Source organism: Schistocerca serialis, chromosome 7, assembly GCF_023864345.2.
Source record: "Schistocerca serialis cubense isolate TAMUIC-IGC-003099 chromosome 7, iqSchSeri2.2, whole genome shotgun sequence".
NCBI classification, from domain to species: Eukaryota; Metazoa; Arthropoda; class Insecta; order Orthoptera; family Acrididae; genus Schistocerca; species Schistocerca serialis.
Genome location: NC_064644.1, coordinates 627,288,873 through 627,315,715, shown reverse-complemented (window position 1 = coordinate 627,315,715; position 26,843 = coordinate 627,288,873).

Here is a 26,843-nt window from a genome sequence, read left to right as displayed (position 1 = left end):
GACAATCTCATTGACGATGAAATACAGAAATTGCGTCGGGATTTAATACAAAAGGCACAATGCCGACTTGAGTACAAGAAAAGTAATCCTTCTCATTGCTTGTGGTTTTCTTGGAGCGTTTCCTGGGAGATCAGTATTAGTTTCCGATGCGCTACTGCAGCTTAACTCTATCCCTTGGACGTTCACATTGACGATGAAACACAGAAATTGAGTCGGGATTTAACACAAAAGGCACAATGCTTATTTAAGTACAAGAGGAGTGTATACTCTCATTGTTTGTGGTTTGCTTTGAGCGTTTCCTGGGGGATCAGTATTAGATTCCAATGCACTACTGCCACCTTACTTTATCCATTGGACGTTCACATTGACGATGAATCACAGAAATTGCGTCGGGATTTATTACAAAAGGCACAATTCAGTTTTATGTTCAAGAAGAGTAAATCTTCTAATTGATTGTTGATTTCTTTGAGAGTTTCCTGTGAGATCAGTATCAGATTCCGATGCACTACTGCAGCCTCACTCTATACCTTGGACCTTCACATTGACGATGAAACACAGAAATTGCGTCGGGATTTAATACAAAAGGCACAATGCCGACTTAAGCACAAGAGGATTAAATTTTCTCATTGTTTGTGGTTTGCTTTGAGAGTTCCCTGGGAGATAAGTATTAGATTCCGATACACTACTGCAGCTTTGCTCTATCCCTTGGAGCTTCACACTGTCGATGAAACGCTGAATTTGTGTCGGGATTTAATACTAAAGGCTCAATGATGATTTAAGTACAAGTAGAGTAAATCTTCTCATTGTTTGAGGTTTGCTTTGAGCGTTTCCTGGGAGATCAGTATTAGATTCCGATGCACTACTGAAGCTTTACTCTATCTCATGGACCTTCACATTGACGATGAAACACAGAAATTGCGTCGGGATTTAATACAAAAGGCACAATGCTGATTTAAGTACAAGAGGAGTATATCTTCTCATTGTTTGTTGTTTGATTTGAGCGTTTCCTGTTGGATCAGTATTAGATTCCGATGCACTACTGCTACTTTACTCTATCCCTTGGACCTTCCTATTGACGATGAAACACAGAAATTGCGTCGGAATTTAATACAAAAGGCACAATGCCGACTTAAGTACAAGAAGAGTAAATCTTCTCGTTGTTTGTGGTTTTTATTTAGCGATACGTAGGGCATCAGTATTAGAATCCGATGCACTACTGTAGCTTTACTCTATCCCTTGGACCTTCACATTGTTGATGAGACACAGATATTGCGTCGGGATTTAATACTAAAGGCCCAATGCCGACTTAAGTACAAGTAGGGTTAATCTTCTCATTGTTTGTGGTTTGCTTTGAGCGTTTCTTGGGAGATCAGTATTAGATCCGATGCACTACTGCAGCTTTACTCCATCCCTTGGACCTTCACAATGACGATGAAACACAGAAATTGTTTCGGGATATATTGCAAAAGACACAATGCCGACTTTAGTACAAGAAGAACAAATTTTCTGTATGTTCCTGGTTTGGTCTGAGCGTTTCCTGCGAGATAAGTATTAAATTCCAATGCACTGCTGCAGCTTTACTCTATATCTTGGACCTTCACATTGACATGAAACACAGATATTGCGTCGGGATGTAATACAAAAGGCACAATGCCGACTTAAGTACATGAAGAGAGAAACTTCCCATTGTTTGTGGTTTGCTTTGTGCGTTTCCTGGGAGATCAGTATAAGATTCCGATGCACTACAGCAGCTTAACTCTATCCCTTGGACCTTCAAATTGACGATGAAACACAGAAATTGCGTCGGGATTTAATACGAAAGGCACAATGCTGACTTAAGTGCAAGTAGAGTAAATCTTCTCATTGTTCGTGGTTTGCTTTCCGCGTTTCCTGGGAGATCAGTATTTGATTCCGATGCACTACTGCAGCTTTACTCTATCCCTTGGAGCATCTAATTAAAGATGAAATACATAAATTGCGTTGGGATTTAATACAAAAGGCACAATGCCGACTTAAGTACAAGAAGAGTAAGCCTTCTCATTGTTTGTGGTTTGCTTGGAGCGTTTCCTGGGAGATCAGTATTAGATTCCGATGCACCACTGCAGCTTTACTCTATCCCTTGGACGTTCACATTAACGATGAAGCAACGAAATTGCGTCGGGATTTATTACAAAAGGGACAATTCCGACTTAAGTACATGAAGAGTAAATCTTCTCATTGATTGTGGATTGCTTTGAGCGCTTCCTGCGAGATCAGTATTAGATTCCGATGCGCTACCGCAGCTTTCACTCTATCACTTGGACTTTCACATTGACGATGAAAACAGAAATTGCGTCGGGATTTAATACAAAAGGCACAATGCCGACTTAAGTACAAGAAGAGTAAGCCTTCTCATTGTTTGTGGTTTGCTTTGAGCGTTTCCTGGGGGATCAGTATTAGATTTCGATGCACTACTGCAGCCTTACTTTATCCATTGGACGTTCACATTGACGATGAAACACAGAAATTGTGTCAAGATTTAATACAAAATGCACAATGCCGACCTAAGTACAAGAAGAGTAAGTCTTCTCATTGTTTGTGGTTTGCTTTGAGCGTGTCGTGGGAGATCGGTATTAGATTCCGATGCACTACTGCAGCATTACTCTTCCCTTGGACCTTCACATTGACGATGAAACACAGAAATTGCGTCGGGATTTAATACAAAATGCACAATGCCGACTTAAGTGCAAGCAGAGTAAATCTTCTCATTGTTTGTGGTTTGCTTTGATCGTTTCCTGGAAGATCAGTATTAGATTCCGATGCACTACTGCTACTTTACTCTATCCTTTGGACCTTCACATTGACGACGAAACACAGAAATTGCGTCGGGATTTAATACAAAAGGCACATTGCCGACTTAAGTACAAGAGGAGTAAATCTTCTCATTGTTTGTGGTTTGTGTTGAGGGTTCCCTGGGAGATAAGTATTTGATTCCGATACACTACTGTAGCTTCACTCTATCGCTTGGACCTTCACACAGACGATGAAAAGCTGAAATTGTATCCGGATTTAATACAAAAAGCACAATGCCGATTTATGTACCATTAGAGTAAATCATCTCATTGTTTGTGGTTTGCTTTGAGCGTTTCCTGGGAGTTCAGTATTAGATTCCGATGCACTACTGCAGCTTTACCCTATCCCTTTGACAATCTCATTGACGATGAAATACAGAAATTGCGTCGGGATTTAATACAAAAGGCACAATGCCGACTTGAGTACAAGAAGAGTAAACCTTCTCATTGCTTGTGGTTTGCTTGGAGCGTTTCCTGGGAGATCAGTATTAGTTTCCGATGCGCTACTGCAACTTATACTCTATCACTTGGACCTTCACATTGACGATGAAATCAGAAATTGCGTCGGGGTTTAACACAAAAGGCACAATGCTTATTTAAGTACAAGAGGAGTATATACTCTCATTGTTTGTGGTTTGCTTTGAGCGTTTCCTGGGGGATCAGTATTAGATTCCGATGCACTACTGCCGCCTTACTTTATCCATTGGACGTTCACATTGACGATGAAACACAGAAATTGCGTCGGGATTTATTACAAAAGGCACAATTCAGTTTTATGTTCAAGAAGAGTAAATCTTCTAATCGATTGTTGATTTCTTTGAGCGTTTCCTGTGAGATCAGTATTAGATTCCGATGCACTACTGCAGCCTTACTCTATACCTTGGACCTTCACATTGACGATGAAACACAGAAATTGCGTCGGGATTTAATACAAAAGGCACAATGCCGACTTAAGCACAAGAGGAGTAAATTTTCTCATTGTTTGTGGTTTGCTTTGATGGTTCCCTGGGAGATAAGTATTAGATTCCGATACACTCCTGCAGCTTTGCTCTATCCCTTGGAGCTTCACACTGACAATGAAACGCTGAATTTGTGTCGGGATTTAATCCAAAAGGCACAATGCCGATTTAAGTACAAGTAGAGTAAATCTTCTCGTTGTTTGTGGTTTGCTTTGAGCGTTTCCTGGGAGATCAGTATTAGATTCCGATGCACTACTGCAGCTTTACTCTATCTCATGGACCTTCACATTGACGATAAAACACAGAAATTGCGTCGGGATTTAATACAAAAGGCACAATTCTGATTTAAGTACAAGAGGAGTATATCTTCTCATTGTTTGTTGTTTGATTTGAGCGTTTCCTGTTGGATCAGTATTAGATTCCGATGCACTACTGCTACTTTACTCTATCCCTTGGACCTTCCTATTGACGATGAAACACAGAAATTGCGTCGGAATTTAATACAAAAGGCACAATGCCAACTTAAGTACAAGAAGAGTAAATCTTCTCGTTGTTTGTTGTTTTTATTTAGCGATACCTAGGGCATCAGTATTAGAATCCGATGCACTACTGTAGCTTAACTCTATCCATTGGACCTTCACATTGTTGATGAGACACAGAAATTGCGTCGGGATTTAATACTAAAGGCCCAATAACGACTTAAGTACAAGTAGGGTTAATCTTCTCATTGTTTGTGATTTGCTTTGAGCGTTTCCTGGGAGATCAGAATTAGATCCGATGCACTACTGCAGCTTTACTCCATCCCTTGGACCTTCACAGTGACGATGAAACACAGAAATTGCTTCGGGATATATTGCAAAAGACACAATGCCGACTTTAGTACAAGAAGAATAAATTTTCTCTATGTTTCTGGTTTGGTCTGAGCGTTTCCTGCGAGATAAGTATTAAATTCCAATGTACTACTGCAGCTTTACTCTATATCGTGGACCTTCACATTGACAATGAAACACAGATATTGCGTCGGGATTTAATACATAAGGCACAATGCCGTCTTAAGTACATGAAGAGAGAAACTTCCCATTGTTTGTGGTTTCCATTGAGCGTTTCCTGGGAGATCAGTTTTAGATTCCGATGCATTACAGCAGTTGTACTCTATCCCTTGTACCTTCTAATTGACGATGAAATACAGTAAAACTGTCGCGATTTAATACAAAAGGCACAATGTCGACTTAAGTACAAGATGAGTAAATCTTCTCAAAGTTTCTGGTTTGCTTTGAGCGTTTCCTTAGAGATAAGAATTAGATTAAAATGCACTACTTCAGCTTTACTCTATCTCCTGGACCTTCACATTGACGATGAAACACAGATATTGCGTCGGGATTTAATACAAGAAGCACAATGCCGTCATAAGTACAAGAAGAGTAACTCTTCTCATTGTTTGTGGTTTGCTTTGAGAGTTTCCTGGGAGATCAGTATAAGATTCCGATGCACTACAGCAGCTTTACTCTATCCCTTGGACCTTCAAATTGACGATGAAACAAAGATATTGCGTCGGGATTTAATACAAAAGGCACAATGCTGACTTAAGTACAAGTAGAGTAAATCTTCTCATTGTTCGTGGTTTGCTTTCCGCGTTTCCTGGGAGATCAGTATTTGATTCTGATGCATTACTGCAGCTTTACTCTATCCCTTGGAGTATCTCATTAATGATGAAATACAGAAATTGCGTCGGGATTTAATACAAAAGGCACAATGCCGACTTAAGTACAAGAAGAGTAAGCCTTCTCATTGTTTGTGGTTTGCTTGGAGCGTTTCCTGGGAGATCAGTATTAAATTCCGATGCACCACTGCAGCTTTACTCTATCCCTTGGACCTTCACATTAACGATGAAGCAACGAAATTGAGTCGGGATTTATTACAAAAGGCACAATTCCGACTTAAGTACATGAAGAGTAAATCTTCTCATTGATTGTGGATTGCTTTGAGCGCTTCCTGCGAGATCAGTATTAGATTCCGATGCTCTACCGCAGCTTTCACTCTATCACTTGGACTTTCACATTGACGATGAAATCAGAAATTGCGTTGGGATTTAATACAAAAGGCACAATGCTTATTTAAGTACATGAGGAGTATATACTCTCATTGTTTGTGGTTTGCTTTGAGCGTTTCCTGGGGGATCAGTATTAGATTTCGATGCACTACTGCAGCCTTACTTTATCCATTGGACGTTCACATTGACGATGAAACACAGAAATTGCTTCGGGATTTATTACAAAAGGCACAATTCGGTCTTATGTTCAAGAAGAGTAAATCTTCTCATTGATTGTGGATTTCTTTGAGCGTTTCCTGGGTGATCAGTATTAAATTCCGATGCACTACTGCAGCCTTACCCTATACTTTGGACCATCACATTGACGATGAAACACAGAAATTGCGTCGGGATTTAATACAAAAGGCACAATGCTTATTTAAGTACAAGAGGAGAATATACTCTCATTGTTTGTGGTTTGGTTTGAGCGTTTCCTGGGGGATCAGTATTAGATTCCGATGCACTACTGCAGCCTTACTTTATCCATTGGACGATCATATTGACGATGAAACACAGAAATTGCGTCGGGATTTATTACAAACTAGCACAATTCGGTCTTATGTTCAAGAAGAGTAAATCTTCTCATTGATTGTGGATTTCTTTGAGCGTTTCCTGGGTGATCAGTATTAGATTCCGTTGCACTACTGCAGCCTTACTCTATACCTTGGACCATCACATTGACAAAAAAACACAGAAATTGCGTCGAGAATTAATGCAGAAGGCACAATGCTGACTTAAGAACAAGAGGAGTAAACCTTCTCATTGTTTGTGGTTTGCTTTGAGGGTTCCCTGGGAGATAAGTATTAGATTCCGATATACTACTGCAGCTTTACTCTATCCCTTGGGGCTTCACACTGACGATGAAACGCTGAAATTGTGTCGGGATTTCATACAAAAGGAATAATGCCGATTTAAGTACAAGTAGAGTAAATCTTCTCGTTGTTTGTGGTTTGCTTTGAGCGTTTCCTGGAAGATCAGTGTTAGATTCCGATGCACTACTGCAGCTTTACTCTATCATTTGGACCTTCATACTGACGATGAAACACAGAAATTGCGTCGAGATTTCTAACAAAAGGCACAATGCCGACATAAGTATAAGAAGAGTATATCTTCTCGTTGTTTGTGGTTTGCTTTGAGCGTTTCCTGGGAGATCAGTATTAGATTCCGATGCACTACTGCATCTTTACTCTATCCCTAGGACCTTCACTTTGACGATGAAACACAGAAATTGCGTCGGGATTTAATACAAAAGGCACAATGATGACTTAAGTACAAGTAGGGTAAATCTTCTCATTGTTTGAGGTTTGCTTTTTGCGTTTCCTGGGAGATCAGTATCAGATTCCAATGCACTGCTGCAGCTTTACTCCATCTCTTGGACCTTCACAATGACGATGAAACACAGAAATTGCGTCGGGATATATTACAAAAGGCACAATGCCGACTTAAGTACAAGAAGAGTAAATCTTCTCGATGTTTCTGGTTTGCTTTGAGTGTTTCCTGGGAGATATGTATTGGATTCCAATGCACTACTGCAGCTGTACTCTATCCCTTGGAGTATCTCATTAATGATGAAATACAGAAATTGCGTCGGGATTTAATACAAAAGGCACAATGCCGACTTAAGTACAAGAAGAGTAAGCCTTCTCATTGTTTGTGGTTTGCTTGGAGCGTTTCCTGGGAGATCAGTATTAAATTCCGATGCACCACTGCAGCTTTACTCTATCCCTTGGACCTTCACATTAACGATGAAGCAACGAAATTGAGTCGGGATTTATTACAAAAGGCACAATTCTGACTTAAGTACATGAAGAGTAAATCTTCTAATTGATTGTGGATTGCTTTGAGCGCTTCCTGCGAGATCAGTATTAGATTCCGATGCTCTACCGCAGCTTTCACTCTATCACTTGGACTTTCACATTGACGATGAAATCAGAAATTGCGTTGGGATTTAATACAAAAGGCACAATGCTTATTTAAGTACATGAGGAGTATATACTCTCATTGTTTGTGGTTTGCTTTGAGCGTTTCCTGGGGGATCAGTATTAAATTTCGATGCACTACTGCAGCCTTACTTTATCCATTGGACGTTCACATTGACGATGAAACACAGAAATTGCGTCGGGATTTATTACAAAAGGCACAATTCGGTCTTATGTTCAAGAAGAGTAAATCTTCTCATTGATTGTGGATTTCTTTGAGCGTTTCCTGGGAGATCAGTATTAGATTCCGATGCACTACTGCAGCCTTACCCTATACTTTGGACCATCACATTGACGATGAAACACAGAAATTGCGTCGGGATTTAATACAAAAGGCACAATGCTTATTTAAGTACAAGAGGAGAATATACTCTCATTGTTTGTGGTTTGGTTTGAGCGTTTCCTGGGGGATCAGTATTAGATTCCGATGCACTACTGCAGCCTTACTTTATCCATTGGACGATCACATTGACGTTGAAACACAGAAATTGCGTCGGGATTTATTACAAACTAGCACAATTCGGTCTTATGTTCAAGAAGAGTAAATCTTCTCATTGATTGTGGATTTCTTTGAGCGTTTCCTGGGTGATCAGTATTAGATTCCGTTGCACTACAGCAGCCTTACTCTATACCTTGGACCATCACATTGACAATGAAACACAGAAATTGCGTCGGGAATTAATGCAGAAGGCACAATGCTGACTTAAGAACAAGAGGAGTAAACCATCTCATTGTTTGTGGTTGCTTTGAGGGTTCCCTGGGAGATAAGTATTAGATTCCGATATACTACTGCAGCTCTACTCTATCCCTTGGGGCTTCACACTGACGATGAAACGCTGAAATTGTGTCGGGATTTCATAAAAAAGAATAATGCCGATTTAAGTACAAGTAGAGTAAATCTTCTCGTTGTTTGTGGTTTGCTTTGAGAGTTTCCTGGAAGATCACTGTTAGATTCCGATGCACTACTGCAGCTTTACTCTATCATTTGCACCTTCATACTGACGATGAAACACAGAAATTGCGTCGAGATTTCTAACAAAAGGCATAATGCCGACCTAGGTACAAGAAGAGTAAATCTTCTCATTGTTTGTGGTTTGCTTTCCGCGTTACCTTGGAGATCAGTACTAGATTCCGATGCACTACTGCAGCTTTACTCCATCTTTTGGACCTTCACATTAACGATGAAATACAGAAATTGCGTCGGGATTTATTACAAAAGGCATAATTCCGACTTAAGTACAAGAAGAGTAAATCCTCTCATTGATTGTGGATTGCTTTGAGCGTTTCCTGGGAGATCAGTATTAGATTCCGATGAACTACTGCAGCTTTACTCTATCGCTTGGACCTTCACATTGACGATGAGACACAGAAATTGCGTCGGGATTTAATATAAAAGGTACAATGCCGACTTAAGTACAAGAGGAATGTATACTCTCATTGTTTGTTGTTTGCTTTGAGCCTTTATTGGGGGATCATTATTAGATTCCGATGCACTACTGCCGTTTTACTCTTTCCATTGGACGTTCACATTGACGATGAAACACAGAAATTGAGTCGGGATTTAATACAAAAGGCACAACGCCGACTTAAGTACAATAAGAGTAAATCTTCTCATTGTTTGTGGTTTGCTTTGAACGTTTCCTGGGTAATCAGTATTTGATTCCGATGCCTTACAGCAGCTTTACTCTATTCCTTGGACCTTCAAATTGACGTAAAAACACAGTAAAACCGTCGGGATTTAATACAAAAGACACAATGCCGACTTAAGTCAGGAAGAGTAAATCTTCTCATTGTTTGTGGTTTGCTTTGAGCGTTCCCTGGGAGATCAGTATTAGGTTCCGAAGCACTACAGCATCTTTCCTCTATCCCATGGACATTCACATAGACGATGAACCACAGATATTGCGTCGGGATTTAATACAAAAGGCACAATGCCGACTTAAGTACAAGAAGAGTAAATCTTCTCATTGTTTGAGGTTCGCTTTGAGCGTTTCCTGTGATATCAGTATTAGATTCCGATGCACCACTGCAGGATTACTGTATCTCTTGGACGTTCACATTGACGATGAAAGATAGAAATTGCGCCGGGATTTAATACAAGAGGCACAATGCTGACTTAAGTACAAGAGGAGTATATCTTCTCATTGCTTGTGGTTTGCATTGAGCATTTCCTGGGGGATCAGCATAGATTCCCATGCACTACTGCAATTTTACTCTATCCCTTGGACCCTCACATTGACGATGAAACACAGAAATTGCGTCGGGATTTATTACAAAAGGCACAATGCCGACCTAAGTACAAGAAGAGTAAATCTTCTCATTGTTTGTGGTTTGCTTTGAGCGTTTCCTGGGAGATCAGTATTAGATTCCGGTGAACTACTGCAGCTTTACTCTATCGCTTGGACCTTCACATTGACGATGAGACACAGAAATTGCGTCGGGATTTAATATAAAAGGTACAATGCCGACTTAAGTACAAGAAGAGTAAATCTTCTCGATGGTTCTGGTTTGCTTTGAGCTTTTCCTGGGAGATAAGTATTAGATTCCAATGCACTACTGCATCTTTACTCTATCTCTTGGACCATCACATTGACGATGAAACACAGATATTGCGTTGGGATTTAATACAATAAGCACAATGCCGTCTTAAATACAAAAAGAGGAAATCTTCTCATTGTTTGTGGTTTGCCTTGATCGTTACCTTGGACATCAGTATAAGATTCCGATGCACTACAGCAGATTTATTCTATCCCTTGGACCTTCAAATTGGCGATGAAACACAGTGAAACCGTCGGTATTTAATACAAAAGGCACAACGCCGACTTAAGTACAAGAATAGTAAATCTTCTCATTGTTTGTGGTTTGCTTTGAGCGTTTCCTGGGAGATCAGTAATAGATTCCGATGCACTACTGCAGATTTACTCTATCCCTTGTACCTTCACATTGACGACGAAACACAGAAATTGCATCGGGATTTAATACAAAAGGCACATTGCCGAGTTAAGTACAAGTAGAGTATATCTTGTCATTGTGCGTGGTTTGCTTTCCACGTTTCCTGGGAGATCAGTATTAGATTCCGATGCACTACTGCAGCTTCACTCTATCCCTTGGACCTTCACATTAACGATGAAACACAGAAATTGCGTCGGGATTTATTACAAAAGGCATAATTCCGACTTAAGTACAAGAAGAGTAAAACTTCTCATTGATTGTACATTGCTTTGAGCGTTTCCTGGGAGATCAGTATTAGATTCCGATGCGCTACTGCAGCTTTTACTCTATCACTTGGACCTTCACATTGACGATGAAAGCAGAAATAGCGTCGGGATTTAATACAAAAGGCACAATGCCGACTTAAGTACAAGTAGGGTAAATGTTGTCCCAGTTTGTGGTTTGCTTTGAGCGTTCCCTGGGAGATCAGTGTTAGATTCCGATGCACTACTGCAGCTTTACTCTATCCCTTGGACCTAAAAATTGACGATGAAACACAGTAAAACCGTCGGCATTTAATACAAAAGGCACATTGCCGACTTAAGTACAAGAGGAGTAAATCTTCTCATTGTTTGTGATTTGTGTTGAGGGTTCCCTGGCAGATAAGTATTTGATTCCGATACACTACTGTAGGTTTACTCTATCGCTTGGACCTTCACACAGACGATGAAACGCTGAAATTGTATTCGGATTTAATACAAAAAGCACAATGCCGATGTAAGTACCATTAGAGTAAATCTTCTCATTGTTTGTGGTTTGCTTTGAGCGTTTCCTGGGAGATCAGTATTAGATTCCGATGCACAATTGCAGCTTTACTCCATCCCTTGGACCTTCACATTGACGATAAACCACAGAAATTGCGTCGGGATTTAATACAAAAGACACAATTCCGACTTAAATTCAAGTAGGGTAAATCTTGTCATTGTTTGTGGTTTGCTTTGAGGGTTCCCTGGGAGATAAGTATTAGATTCCGATACACTACTGCAGCTTTGCTCTTTCCCTTGGAGCTTCACATTGACGATGAAACACAGATATTGCGTCGGGATTCAATACAAAAGGCACAATGCCGTCTTAAGTACATGAAGAGAGAAACTTCTCATTGTTTGCGGTTTCCTTTGAGCGTTTCCTGGGAGATCAGTATTAGATTCCGATGCATTACAGCAGCTTTTCTCTATCCCTTGTACCTTCTAATTGACGATGAAATACAGTAAAACTGTCGCGATTTAATACAGAAGGCACAATGCCGACTTAAGTACAAGATGAGTAAATCTTCTCAATGTTTCTGGTTTGCTTTGAGCGTTTCCTTAGAGATAAGTATTAGATTAAAATGCACTACTGCAGCTTTACTCTATCCCTTGTACCTTCTAATTGACGATGAAATACAGTAAAACTGTCGCGATTTAATACAAAAGGCACAATGCCGGCTTAAGTACATGAAGAGTAAATCTTCTCATTGATTGTGGATTGCTTTGAGCGCTTCCTGCGAGATCAGTATTAGATTACGATGCGCTACCGCAGCTTTTACTCTATGACTTGGACTTTCACATTGAAGATGAAAACAGAAATTGCGTCGGGATTTAATACAAAACGCACAATGCTTATTTAAGTACAAGAGGAGTATATACTCTCATTGTTTGTGGTTTGCTTTGAGCGTTTCCTGGGGGATCAGTATTAGATTCCGATGCACTACTGCAGCCTTACATTATCCATTGGACGTTCGCATTGACGATGAAACACAGAAATTGCGTCGGGATTTATTACAAAAGGCACAATTCGGTCTTATGTTCAAGAAGAGTAAATCTTCTCATTGTTTGTGGTTTGCTTTGAGCGTTTCCTGAGAGATCAATATTAGATTCCGATGAACTACTGCAACTTTACTCTATCGCTTGGACCTTCACATTGACGATGAGACACAGAAATTGCGTCGGGATTTAATATAAAAGGTACAATGCCGACTTAAGTACAAGAAGAAAAAGTCTTCTCATTGTTTGTGGTTTGTATTTAGCGTTACCTAGGGGATCAGTATAAGATTCCGATGCAGTACTGCAGCTTTACTCTATCCCTTGAACATTCACATTGACGATGAGACACAGAAATTGCGTCGGGATTTAATACAAAAGGCACAATGCCGACTTAAGTACAAGTAGGGTAAATCTTCTCATTGTTTGAGGTTTGCTTTTTGCGTTTCCTGGGAGATCAGTATTAGATTCCGATGCACTACTGCAGCTTTACTCCATCCCTTGGACCTTCACAATGACGAAGAAACACAGAAATTGCGTCGGGATATATTACAAAAGGCACAATGCCGACTTCAGTACAAGAAGAGTAAATCTTTTCGATGTTTCTGGTTTGCTTTGAGCTTTTCCTGGGAGATAAGTATTAGATTCCAATGCACTACTGCAGCTTTACTCTATCTCTTGGACCATCACATTGACGATGAAACACAGATATTGCGTTGGGATTTAATACAATAAGCACATTGCCGTCTTAAATACAAAAAGAGGAAATCTTCTCATTGTTTGTGGTTTGCCTTGAGCGTTACCTTGGATATCAGTATAAGATTCCGATGCACTACAGCAGATTTACTCTATCCCTTGGACCTTCAAATTGGCGATGAAACACAGTAAAACCGTCGGTATTTAATACAAAAGGCACAACGCCGACTTAAGTACATGAATAGTAAATCTTCTCATTGTTTGTGGTTTGCTTTGAGCGTTTCCTGGGAGATCAGTAATAGATTCTGATGCACTACTGCAGATTTACTCTATCCCTTGTACCTTCACATTGACGATGAAACACAGAAATTGCGTCGGGATTTATTACAAAAGGCATAATTCCGACATAAGTACAAGAAGAGTAAATCTTCTCATTGATTGTACATTGCTATGAGCGTTTCCTGGGAGATCAGTATTTGATTCCGATGCCCTACTGCAGCTTTTACTCTAACACTTGGACCTTCACATTGACGATGAAAACAGAAATAGCGTCGGGATTTAATACAAAAGGCACAATGCCGACTTAAGTACAAGTAGGGTAAATGTTGTCATAGTTTGTGGTTTGCTTTGAGAGTTTCCTGGGAGATCAGTGTTAGATTCCGATACACTACTGCAGCTTTACTCTATCATTTGGACCTTCACATTGACGATGAAACACAGAAATTGCGTCGGGATTTATTACAAAAGGCACAATGCCGACCTAAGTACAAGAGGAGTAAATCTTCTCATTGTTTGTGGTTTGGTTTGAGCGTTTCCAGGGAGATCAGTATTATATTCCAATGCACTACTGCCACTTTACTCTATCCCTTGGACCTTCGCATTGACGATGAAACACAGAAATTGAGTCGCGATTTAATATAAAAGGCATAATGAGGACTTAAGTACAAGAAAAGTAAATCTTGTCATTGTTTGTGCTTTGCTTTGATCGTTTCCTGGGAGGTCAGTATTAGATTCCCATGCACTACTGCAGCTTTACTCTGTCCCTTAGACCTTCAGATTGACGATGAAACACAGAAATTTCGTCGGGATTTAATACAAAAGGCACAATGCTGACTTAAGTACAAGAGGAGTAAATACTCTCATTGTTTGTGGTTTCATTTGAGCGTTTATAGGGGGATCAGTATTAGATTCCGTTGCACTACTGCCGCTTTACTCTATCTATTGGACGTTCACATTGACGATGAAACACAGAAGTTGCGTCGGGATTTAGTACAAAGGGCACAATGCCGAATTAAATACAAGAAGAGTAAAGGTTCTCACTGTTTTCGGTTTGCTTTGAGCGTTTCCTGGGAGATCAGTATTAGATTCCGACGCACTACCTCAGCTTTACTCTATCCCTTGGAGCATCTCATTAAAGATGAAATACAGAAATTGCGTCGGGATTTAATACAAAAGGCATAATGCCGACTTAAGTACAAGAAGAGTAAGCCTTCTCATAGTTTGTGGTTTGCTTGGAGCGTTTCCTGGGAGATCAGTATAAGATTCCGATGCACTACAGCAGCTTTACTATATCCCTTGGACCTTCAAATTGACAATGAAACACAGAAATTGCGTCGGGATTCAATACAAAAGGCACAATGCTGACTTAAGTACAAGTAGAGTAAATCATCTCATTGTTCGTGGTTTGCTTTCCGCGTTTCCTGGGAGATCAGTATTTGATTCCGATGCACTACTGCAGCTCTACTCTATCCCTTGGAGCATCTCATTAAAGATGAAATACAGAAATTGCGTCGGGATTTAATACAAAAGGCACAATGCCGACTTAAGTACAAGAAGAGTAAGCCTTCTCATTGTTTGTGGTTTGCTTGGAGCGTTTCCTGGGAGATCAGTATTAGATTCCGATGCACCATTGCAGCTTTACTCTATCCCTTGGACCTTCACATTAACGATGAAGCAACGAAATTGTGTCGGGATTTTTTACAAAAGGCACAATTCCGACTTAAGTACATGAAGAGTAAATCTTCTCATTGATTGTGGATTGCTTTGAGCGCTTCCTGCGAGATCAGTATTAGATTCCGATGCGCTACCGCAGCTTTTACTCTATCACTTGGACTTTCACATTGAAGATGAAAACAGAAATTGCGTCGGGATTTAATACAAAAGGCACAATGCTTATTTAAGTGCAAGAGGAGTATATACTCTCATTGTTTGTGGTATGCTTTGAGCGTTTCCTGGGGGATCAGTATTAGATTCCGATGCACTACTGCAGCCTTACACTATCCATTGGACGTTCGCATTGACGATGAAACACAGAAATCGCGTCGGGATTTATTACAAAAGGCACAATTCGGTCTTATGTTCAAGAAGAGTAAATCTTCTCATTGTTTGTGGTTTCCTTTGAGCGTTTCCAGGGAGATCAGTATTAGATTCCGATGAACTACTGCAACTTTACTCTATCGCTTGGACCTTCACATTGACGATGAGACACAGAAATTGCGTCAGGATTTAATATTAAAGGTACAATGCCGACTTAAGTACAAGAAGAAAAAGTCTTCTCATTGTTTGTGGTTTGTATTTAGCGTTACCTAGGGGATCAGTATAAAATTCCGATGCAGTACTGCAGCTTTACTCTATCCCTTGAACCTTCACATTGACGATGAGACACAGAAATAGCGTCGGGATTTAATACAAAAGGCACAATGCCGACTTAAGTACAAGTAGGCTAAATCTTCTCATTGTTTAAGGTTTGCTTTTAGCGTTTCCTGGGAGGTCAGTATTAGATTCCGATGCACTACTGCAGCTTTACTCAATCCCTTGGACCTTCACAATGACGAAGAAACACAGAAATTGCGTCGGGATATATTACAAAAGGCACAATGCCGACTTAAGTACAAGAAGAGTAAATCTTCTCGATGTTTCTGGTTTGCTTTGAGCTTTTCCTGGGAGATAGGAATTAGATTCCAATGCACTACTGCAGCTTTACTCTATCTCTTGGACCTTCGCATTGACGATGAAACACAGAAATTGTTTGGGGATTTAATACAAAACGCACAATGACGACTTAAGTACAAGAAGAGTAAATCTTCTCATTGTTTGTGGTTTGCTTTGATCGTTTCCTGGGAGGTCAGTATTAGATTCCAATTCACTATCGCAAATTTACTCTATCCCTTAGACCTTCACATTAGCGATGAAGCACATACATTGCGTCGGGATTTATTACAAAAGGCACAATTCCGACTTAAGTACATGAAGAGTAAATCTTCTCATTGATTGTGGATTTCTTTGAGCGTTTCCTGGGAGATCAGTATTAGAATCAGATGCACTACTGCAGCCTTACTCTATACCTTAGACCTTCACATTGACGATGAAACACAGAAATTGCGTCGGGATTTAATACAAAAGGCACAATGCTGACTTAAGCACAAGAGGAGTAAACCTTCTCATTGTTTGTGGTTTGCTTTGAAGGTTCCCTGGGAGATAAGTATTAGATTCCGATACACTACTGCAGCTTTACTCTATCCCTTGGAGCTTCACATTGACGATGAAACGCTGAAATTGTGTGGGGATTTCATACAAAAGGAACAATGCCGATTTAAGTACAAGTAGAGTAAATCTTCTCATTGTTTGTTGTTTGCTTTGAGCGTTTCCTGTGAGATCAATATTAGATTCCGATGCACAACTGCAGCTTTACTCCATCCCTTGGTCCTTCACATTGACGATGAAACACAGAAACTGCGTTGGGATTTAATACAAAAGACACAATGCCGACTTAAGTACAAGTAGGGTAAATCTTGTCATTGTTTGTGGTTTGTTTTGAGCGTTTCCTGGGAGATCAGTGTTAGATTCCGATGCACTATTGCAGCTTTACTCTATCATTTGGACCTTCACATTGACGATGAAACAGAGAAATAGCGTCGGGATTAATTACAAAAGGCATAATGCCGACCTAGGTACAAGAAGAGTAAATCTTCTCATTGTTTGTGGTTTGCTTTCGCGTTACCTTGGAGATCAGTACTAGATTCCGATGCACTACTGCAGCTTTACTCCATCTTTTGGACCTTCACATTAACGATGAAATACAGAAATTGCGTCGGGATTTATCACAAAATGCATAATTCCGACTTAAGTACAAGAAGAGTAAATCCTCTCATTGATTGTGGATTGCTTTGAGCGTTTCCTGGGAAATCAGTATTAGATTCCGATGCGCTACTGCAGCTTTTACTCTATCACTTGGACCTTCACATTGACGATGAAAAAAGAAATTGCGTCGGGATTAAATACAAAAGGCACAAAGCCGACTTAAGTACAAGGAGAGTAAATCGTCTCATTTTTTGTGGTTTGCTTGGAGCGTTGCCGGGGAGATCAGTATTATATTCCGATGCACTACTGCAGCTATACTCTATCCCTTGGACCTTCGCATTGGCGATGAAACACAGAAATTGAGTCGGGATTTAATATAAAAGGCATAATGACGACTTTTGTACAAGAAGAGTAAATCTTCTCATTGTTTGTGCTTTGCTTTGATCGTTTCCTGGGAGGTCAGTATTAGATTCCTATGCACTACTGCAGCTTTACTCTATCCCTTAGACCTTCACATTTACGATGAAACACAGATATTTCGTCGGGATTTAATACAAAAGGTACAATGCTGAATTAAGTACAAGAGGAATGTATACTCTCATTGTTTGTGGTTTGCTTTGAGCCTTTATTGGGGGATCAGTATTAGATTCCGATGCACTACTGCCGTTTTACTCTATCCATTGGACGTTCACATTGACGATGAAACACAGAAATTGAGTCGGGATTTAATACAAAAGGCACAATGCCGACTTAAGTACAATAAGAGTAAATCTTCTCATTGTTTGTGGTTTGCTTTGAACGTTTCCTGGGAAATCAGTATTAGATTCCGATGCCTTACAGCAGCTTTACTCTATCCCTTGGACCTTCAAATTGACGTAAAAACACAGTAAAACCGTCGGGATTTAATACAAAAGACTCAATGCCGACTTAAGTACAGGAAGAGTAAATCCTCTCATTGTTTGAGGTTCGCTTTGAGCGTTTCCTTTGATATCAGTATTAGATTCCGATGCACCACTGCAGGATTACTCTATCTCAAGGACGTTCACATTGACGATGAAAGATAGAAATTGCGCCGGGATTTAATACAAGAGGCACAATGCAGACTTAAGTACAAGAGGAGTATATCTTCTCATTGCTTGTGGTTTGCATTGAGCATTTCCTGGGGGATCAGCATAGATTCCCATGCACTACAACAATTTTACTCTATCCCTTGGACCCACACATTGACGATGAAACACAGAAATTGCGTCGGGATTTATTACAAAAGGCACAATGCCGACCTAAGTACAAGAAGAGTAAATCTTCTCATTGTTTCTGGTTTGCTTTGAGCGTTTCCTGGGAGATCAGTATTAGATTCCGATGAACTACTGCAGCTTTACTCTATCGCTTGGACCTTCACATTGACGATGAGACACAGAAATTGCGTCGGGATTTAATATAAAAGGTACAATGCCGACTTAAGTACAAGAAGAGTAAATCTTCTCGATGTTTCTGGTTTGCTTTGAGCTTTTCCTGGGAGATAAGTATTAGATTCCAATGCACTACTGCATCTTTACTCTATCTCTTGGACCATCACATTGACGATGAAAGACAGATATTGCGTTGGGATTTAATACAATAAGCACAATGCCGTCTTAAATACAAAAAGAGGATATCTTCTCATTGTTTGTGGTTTGCCTTGAGCGTTACCTTGGACATCAGTATAAGATTCCGATGCACTACAGCAGATTTACTCTATCCCTTGGACCTTCAAATTGGCGATAAAACACAGTGAAACCGTCGGTATTTAATACCAAAGGCACAACGCTGACTTAAGTACAAGAATAGTAAATCTTCTCATTGTTTGTGGTTTGCTTTGAGCGTTTCCTGGGAGATCAGTAATAGATTCCGATGCACTACTGCAGATTTACTCTATCCCTTGTACCTTCACATTGACGACGAAACACAGAAATTGCATCGGGATTTAATACAAAAGGCACATTGCCGAGTTAAGTACAAGTAGAGTATATCTTGTCATTGTGCGTGGTTTGCTTTCCACGTTTCCTGGGAGATCAGTATTAGATTCCGATGCACTACTGCAGCTTTACTCTATCCCTTGGACCTTCACATTAACGATGAAACACAGAAATTGCGTCGGGATTTATTACAAAAGGCATAATTCCGACTTAAGTACAAGAAGAGTAAAACTTCTCATTGATTGTACATTGCTTTGAGCGTTTCCTGGGAGATCAGTATTAGATTCCGATGCGCTACTGCAGCTTTTACTCTATCACTTGGACCTTCACATTGACGATGAAAACAGAAATAGCGTCGGGATTTAATACAAAAGACACAATGCCGACTTAAGTACAAATAGGGTAAATGTTGTCACAGTTTGTGGTTTGCTTTGAGCGTTCCCTGGGAGATCAGTGTTAGATTCCGATGCACTACTGCAGCTTTACTCTATCCCTTGGACCTAAAATTTGACGATGAAACACAGTAAAACCGTCGGCATTTAATACAAAATGCACAACGCCGGCTGAAGTACTAGGGGAGTGAATCATCTCATTGTTTGTGGTTTGGTTTGAGCGTTTCCTGGGAGATCAGTATTAGATTCCGATGCACTACTGCTGATTTACTCTATCCCGTTCACCTTCACATTGACGATGTAACACAGAAATTGCGTCGGGATTTAATACAAAATGCACAATGCTGACTTAAGTACAAGAAGAGAAAACCCTCTCATTGTTGGTGGTTTGCTTTGAGCGTTTCCCGGGAGATCAGTATTAGATTCCGATGCACTACTGCAGCCTTACTCTATCCCTTGGACCCTCACATTGACGATGAAACACAGAAATAGCGTCGGGATTTAATACAAAAGGCACATTGCCGACTTAAGTACAAGAGGAGTAAATCTTCTCATTGTTTGTGGTTTGTGTTGAGGGTTCCCTGGGAGATAAGTATTTGATTCCGATACACTACTGTAGGTTTACTCTATCGCTTGGACCTTCACACAGACGATGAAACGCTGAAATTGTATTCAGATTTAATACAAAAAGCACAATGCCGATGTAAGTACCATTAGAGTAAATCTTCTCCATGTTTGTGGTTTGCTTTGAGCGTTTCCTGGGAGATCAGTATTAGATTCCGATGCACAACTGCAGCTTTACTCCACCCCCTTGGACCTTCACATTGACGATAAACCACAGAAATTGCGTCGGGATTTAATACAAAAGGCACAATGCCGACTTAAGCACAAGAGGAGTAAATTTTCTCATTGTTTGTGGTTTGCTTTGAGGGTTCCCTGGGAGATAAGTATTAGATTCCGATACACTACTGCAGCTTTGCTCTTTCCCTTGGAGCTTCACACTGACGATGAAACGCTGAATTTGTGTCGGGATTTAATCCAAAAGGCACAATGCCGATTTAAGTACAAGTAGAGTAAATCTTCTCATTGTTTGTTGTTTGCTTTGAGCGTTTCCTGTTGGATCAGTATTAGATTCCGATGCACTACTGCTACTTTACTCTATCCCTTGGACCTTCCTATAGACGATGAAACACAGAAATTGCGTCGGAATTTAATACAAAAGGAACAATGCCGACTTAAGTACAAGAAGAGTAAATCTTCTCGTTGTTTGTGGTTTTTATTTAGCGATACCTAGGGGATCAGTATTAGAATCCGATGCACTACTGTAGCTTTACTCTATCCCTTGGACCTTCACATTGTTGATGAGACACAGATATTGCGTCGGGATTTAATACTAAAGGCACAATGCCGACTTAAGTACAAGTAGGGTTAATCTTCTCATTGTTTGTGGTTTGCTTTGAGCGTTTTCTGGGAGATCAGTATTAGATCCAATGCACTACTGCAGCTTTACTCCATCCCTTGGACCTTCACAATGACGATGAAACACAGAAATTGCTTCGGGATATGTTGCAAAAGACACAATGCCGACTTTTGTACAAGAAGAATAAATTTTAACACTGTTTCTGGTTTGGTCTGAGCGTTTCCTGCGAGATAAGTATTAAATTCCAATGCACTACTGCAGCTTTACTCTACATCTTGGACCTTCACATTGACGATGAAACACAGATATTGCGTCGGGATTCAATACAAAAGGCACAATGCCGTCTTAAGTACATGAAGAGAGAAACTTCTCATTGTTTGCGGTTTCCTTTGAGCGTTTCCTGGGAGATCAGTATTAGATTCCGATGCATTACAGCAGCTTTTCTCTATCCCTTGTACCTTCTAATTGACGATGAAATACAGTAAAACTGTCGCGATTTAATACAAAAGGCACAATGCCGACTTAAGTACAAGATGAGTAAATCTTCTCAATGTTTCTGGTTTGCTTTGAGCGTTTCCTTAGAGATAAGTATTAGATTAAAATGCACTACTGCAGCTTTACTCTATCCCTTGTACCTTCTAATTGACGATGAAATACAGTAAAACTGTCGCGATTTAATACAAAAGGCACAATGCCGACTTAAGTACATGAAGAGTAAATCTTCTCATTGATTGTGGATTGCTTTGAGCGCTTCCTGCGAGATCAGTATTAGATTCCGATGCGCTACCGCAGCTTTTACTCTATCACTTTTACTTTCACATTGAAGATGAAAACAGAAATTGCGTCGGGATTTAATACAAAAGGCACAATGCTTATTTAAGTACAAGAGGAGTATATACTCTCATTGTTTGTGGTTTGTTTTGAGCGTTTCCTGGGGGATCAGTATTAGATTCCGATGCACTACTGCAGCCTTACATTATCCATTGGACGTTCGCATTGACGATGAAACACAGAAATTGCGTCGGGATATATTACAAAAGGCACAATTCGGTCTTATGTTCAAGAAGAGTAAATCTTCTCATTGTTTGTGGTTTGCTTTGAGCGTTTCCTGAGAGATCAGTATTAGATTCCGATGCACTACTGCAACTTTACTCTATCGCTTGTACCTTCACATTGACGATGAGACACAGAAATTGCGTCGGGATTTAATATAAAAGGTACAATGCCGACTTAAGTACAAGAAGAAAAAGTCTTCTCATTGTTTGTGGTTTGTATTTAGCGTTACCTAGGGGATCAGTATAAGATTCCGATGCAGTACTGCAGCTTTACTCTATCCCTTGAACATTCACATTGACGATGAGACACAGAAATTGCGTCGGGATTTAATACAAAAGGCACAATGCCGACTTAAGTAGAAGTAGGGTAAATCTTCTCATTGTTTGAGGTTTGCTTTTTGCGTTTCCTGGGAGATCAGTATTAGATTCCGATGCACAACTGCAGCTTTACTCCACCCCCTTGGACCTTCACATTGACGATAAACCACAGAAATTGCGTCGGGATTTAATACAAAAGACACAATTCCGACTTAAATTCAAGTAGGGTAAATCTTGTCATTGTTTGTGGTTTGATTTTAGCGTTTCCTGGGAGTTCAGTATTAGATTCCGATGCACTACTGCAGCTTTACCCTATGCCTTGGACAATCTCAATGACGATGAAATACAGAAATTGCGTCGGGATTTAATACAAAAGGCACAATGCCGACTTAAGCACAAGAGGAGTAAATTTTCTCATTGTTTGTGGTTTGCTTTGAGGGTTCCCTGGGAGATAAGTATTAGATTCCGATACACTACTGCAGCTTTGCTCTTTCCCTTGGAGCTTCACACTGACGATGAAACGCTGAATTTGTGTCGGGATTTAATCCAAAAGGCACAATGCCGATTTAAGTACAAGTAGAGTAAATCTTCTCATTGTTTGTGGTTTGCTTAGAGCGTTTCCTGGGAGAACAGTATTAGATTCCGATGCACTACTGCAGCTTTACTCTATCTCTTGGACCTTCACATTGACGATGAAACACAGAAATTGGGTCGGGATTTAATACAAAAGGCACAATGCTGATTTAAGTACAAGAGGAGTATATCTTCTCATTGTTTGTTGTTTGCTTTGAGCGTTTCCTGTTGGATCAGTATTAGATTCCGATGCACTACTGCTACTTTACTCTATCCCTTGGACCTTCCTATAGACGATGAAACACAGAAATTGCGTCGGAATTTAATACAAAAGGAACAATGCCGACTTAAGTACAAGAAGAGTAAATCTTCTCGTTGTTTGTGGTTTTTATTTAGCGATACCTAGGGGATCAGTATTAGAATCCGATGCACTACTGTGGCTTTACTCTATCCCTTGGACCTTCACATTGTTGATGAGACACAGAAATTGCGTCGGGATTTAATACTAAAGGCACAATGCCGACTTAAGTACAAGTAGGGTTAATCTTCTCATTGTTTGTGGTTTGCTTTGAGCGTTTTCTGGGAGATCAGTATTAGATCCGATGCACTACTGCAGCTTTACTCCATCCCTTGGACCTTCACAATGACGATGAAACACAGAAATTGCTTCGGGATATGTTGCAAATGACACAATGCCGACTTTTGTACAAGAAGAGTAAATTTTAACACTGTTTCTGGTTTGGTCTGAGCGTTTCCTGCGAGATAAGTATTAAATTCCAATGCACTACTGCAGCTTTACTCTACATCTTGGACCTTCACATTGACGATGAAACACAGATATTGCGTCGGGATTCAATACAAAAGGCACAATGCCGTCTTAAGTACATGAAGAGAGAAACTTCTCATTGTTTGCGGTTTCCTTTGAGCGTTTCCTGGGAGATCAGTATTAGATTCCGATGCATTACAGCAGCTTTTCTCTATCCCTTGTACCTTCTAATTGACGATGAAATACAGTAAAACTGTCGCGATTTAATACAAAAGGCACAATGCCGACTTAAGTACAAGATGAGTAAATCTTCTCAATGTTTCTGGTTTGCTTTGAGCGTTTCCTTAGAGATAAGTATTAGATTAAAATGCACTACTGCAGCTTTACTCTATCCCTTGTACCTTCTAATTGACGATGAAATACAGTAAAACTGTCGCGATTTAATACAAAAGGCACAATGCCGACTTAAGTACATGAAGAGTAAATCTTCTCATTGATTGTGGATTGCTTTGAGCGCTTCCTGCGAGATCAGTATTAGATTCCGATGCGCTACCGCAGCTTTTACTCTATCACTTGGACTTTCACATTGAAGATGAAAACAGAAATTGCGTCGGGATTTAATACAAAAGGCACAATGCTTATTTAAGTACAAGAGGAGTCTATACTCTCATTGTTTGTGGTTTGCTTTGAGCGTTTCCTGGGGGATCAGTATTAGATTCCGATGCACTACTGCAGCCTTACATTATCCATTGGACGTTCGCATTGACGATGAAACACAGAAATTGCGTCGGGATTTATTACAAAAGGCACAATTCGGTCTTATGTTCAAGAAGAGTAAATCTTCTCATTGTTTGTGGTTTGCTTTGAGCGTTTCCTGAGAGATCAGTATTAGATTCCGATGAACTACTGCAACTTTACTCTATCGCTTGTACCTTCACATTGACGATGAAACACAGAAATTGCGTCGGGATTTATTACAAAAGGCATAATTCCGACATAAGTACAAGAAGAGTAAATCTTCTCATTGATTGTACATTGCTATGAGCGTTTCCTGGGAGATCAGTATTTGATTCCGATGCGCTACTGCAGCTTTTACTCTAACACTTGGACCTTCACATTGACAATGAAAACAGAAATAGCGTCGGGATTTAATACAAAAGTCACAATGCCGACTTAAGTACAAGTAGGGTAAATGTTGTCATAGATTGTGGTTTGCTTTGAGAATTTCCTGGGAGATCAGTGTTAGATTCCGATGCACTACTGCAGCTTTACTCTATCATTTGGACCTTCACATTGACGATGAAACACAGAAATTGCGTCGGGATTTAATATAAAAGGCATAATGACGACTTAAGTACAAGAAAAGTAAATCTTGTCATTGTTTGTGCTTTGCTTTGATCGTTTCCTGGGAGGTCACTATTAGATTCCTATGCACTACTGCAGCTTTACTCTATCCCTTAGACCTTCACATTGACGATGAAACACAGAAATTTCGTCGGGATTTAATACAAAAGGCACAATGCTGACTTAAGTACAAGAGGAGTAAATACTCTCATTGTTTGTGGTTTCCTTTGAGCGTTTATAGGGGGGTCAGTATTAGATTCCGTTGCACTACTGCCGCTTTACTCTATCTATTGGACGTTCACATTGACGATGAAACACAGAAATTGCGTCGGGATTTAGTACAAAGGGCACAATGCCGAATTAAATACAAGAAGAGTAAAGGTTCTCACTGTTTTCGGTTTGCTTTGAGCGTTTCCTGGGAGATCAGTATTAGATTCCGACGCACTACCTCAGCTTTACTCTATCCCTTGGAGCATCTCATTAAAGGTGAAATACAGAAATTGCGTCGGGATTTAATACAAAAGGCACAATGCCGACTTAAGTACAAGAAGAGTAAGCGTTCTCATTGTTTGTGGTTTGCTTGGAGCGTTTCCTGGGAGATCAGTATAAGATTCCGATGCACTACAGCAGCTTTACTATATCCCTTGGACCTTCAAATTGACGATGAAACACAGAAATTGCGTCGGCATTTAAACAACAGGCACAATGCTGACTTAAGTACAAGTAGAGTAAAGCTTCTCATTGTTCGTGGTTTGCTTTCCGCGTTTCCTGGGAGATCAGTATTTGATTCCGATGCACTACTGCAGCTTTACTCTATCCCTTGGAGCATCTCATTAAAGATGAAATACAGAAATTGCGTCGGGATTTAATACAAAAGGCACAATGCCGACTTAAGTACAAGAAGAGTAAGCCTTCTCATTGTTTGTGGTTTGCTTGGAGCGTTTCCTGGGAGATCAGTATTAGATTCCGATGCACCATTGCAGCTTTACTCTATCCCTTGGACCTTCACATTAACGATGAAGCAACGAAATTGTATCGGGATTTATTACAAAAGGCACAATTCCGACTTAAGTACATGAAGAGTAAATCTTCTCATTGATTGTGGATTGCTTTGAGCGCTTCCTGCGAGATCAGTATTAGATTCCGATGCGCTACCGCAGCTTTTACTCTATCACTTGGACTTTCACATTGAAGATGAAAACAGAAATTACGTCTGGATTTAATACAAAAGGCACAATGCTTATTTTAGTACAAGAGGAGTATATACTCTCATTGTTTGTGGTTTGCTTTGAGCGTTTCCTGGGGGATCAGTATTAGATTCCGATGCACTACTGCAGCCTTACACTATACATTGGACGTTCGCATTGACGATGAAACACAGAAATCGCGTCGGGATTTATTACAAAAGGCACAATTCGGTCTTATGTTCAAGAAGAGTAAATCTTCTCATTGTTTGTGGTTTCCTTTGAGCGTTTCCAGGGAGATCAGTATTAGATTCCGATGAAGTACTGCAACTTTACTCTATCGCTTGGACCTTCACATTGACGATGAGACACAGAAATTGCGTCAGGATTTAATATAAAAGGTACAATGCCGACTTAAGTACAAGAAGAAAAAGTCTTCTCATTGTTTGTGGTTTGTATTTAGCGTTACCTA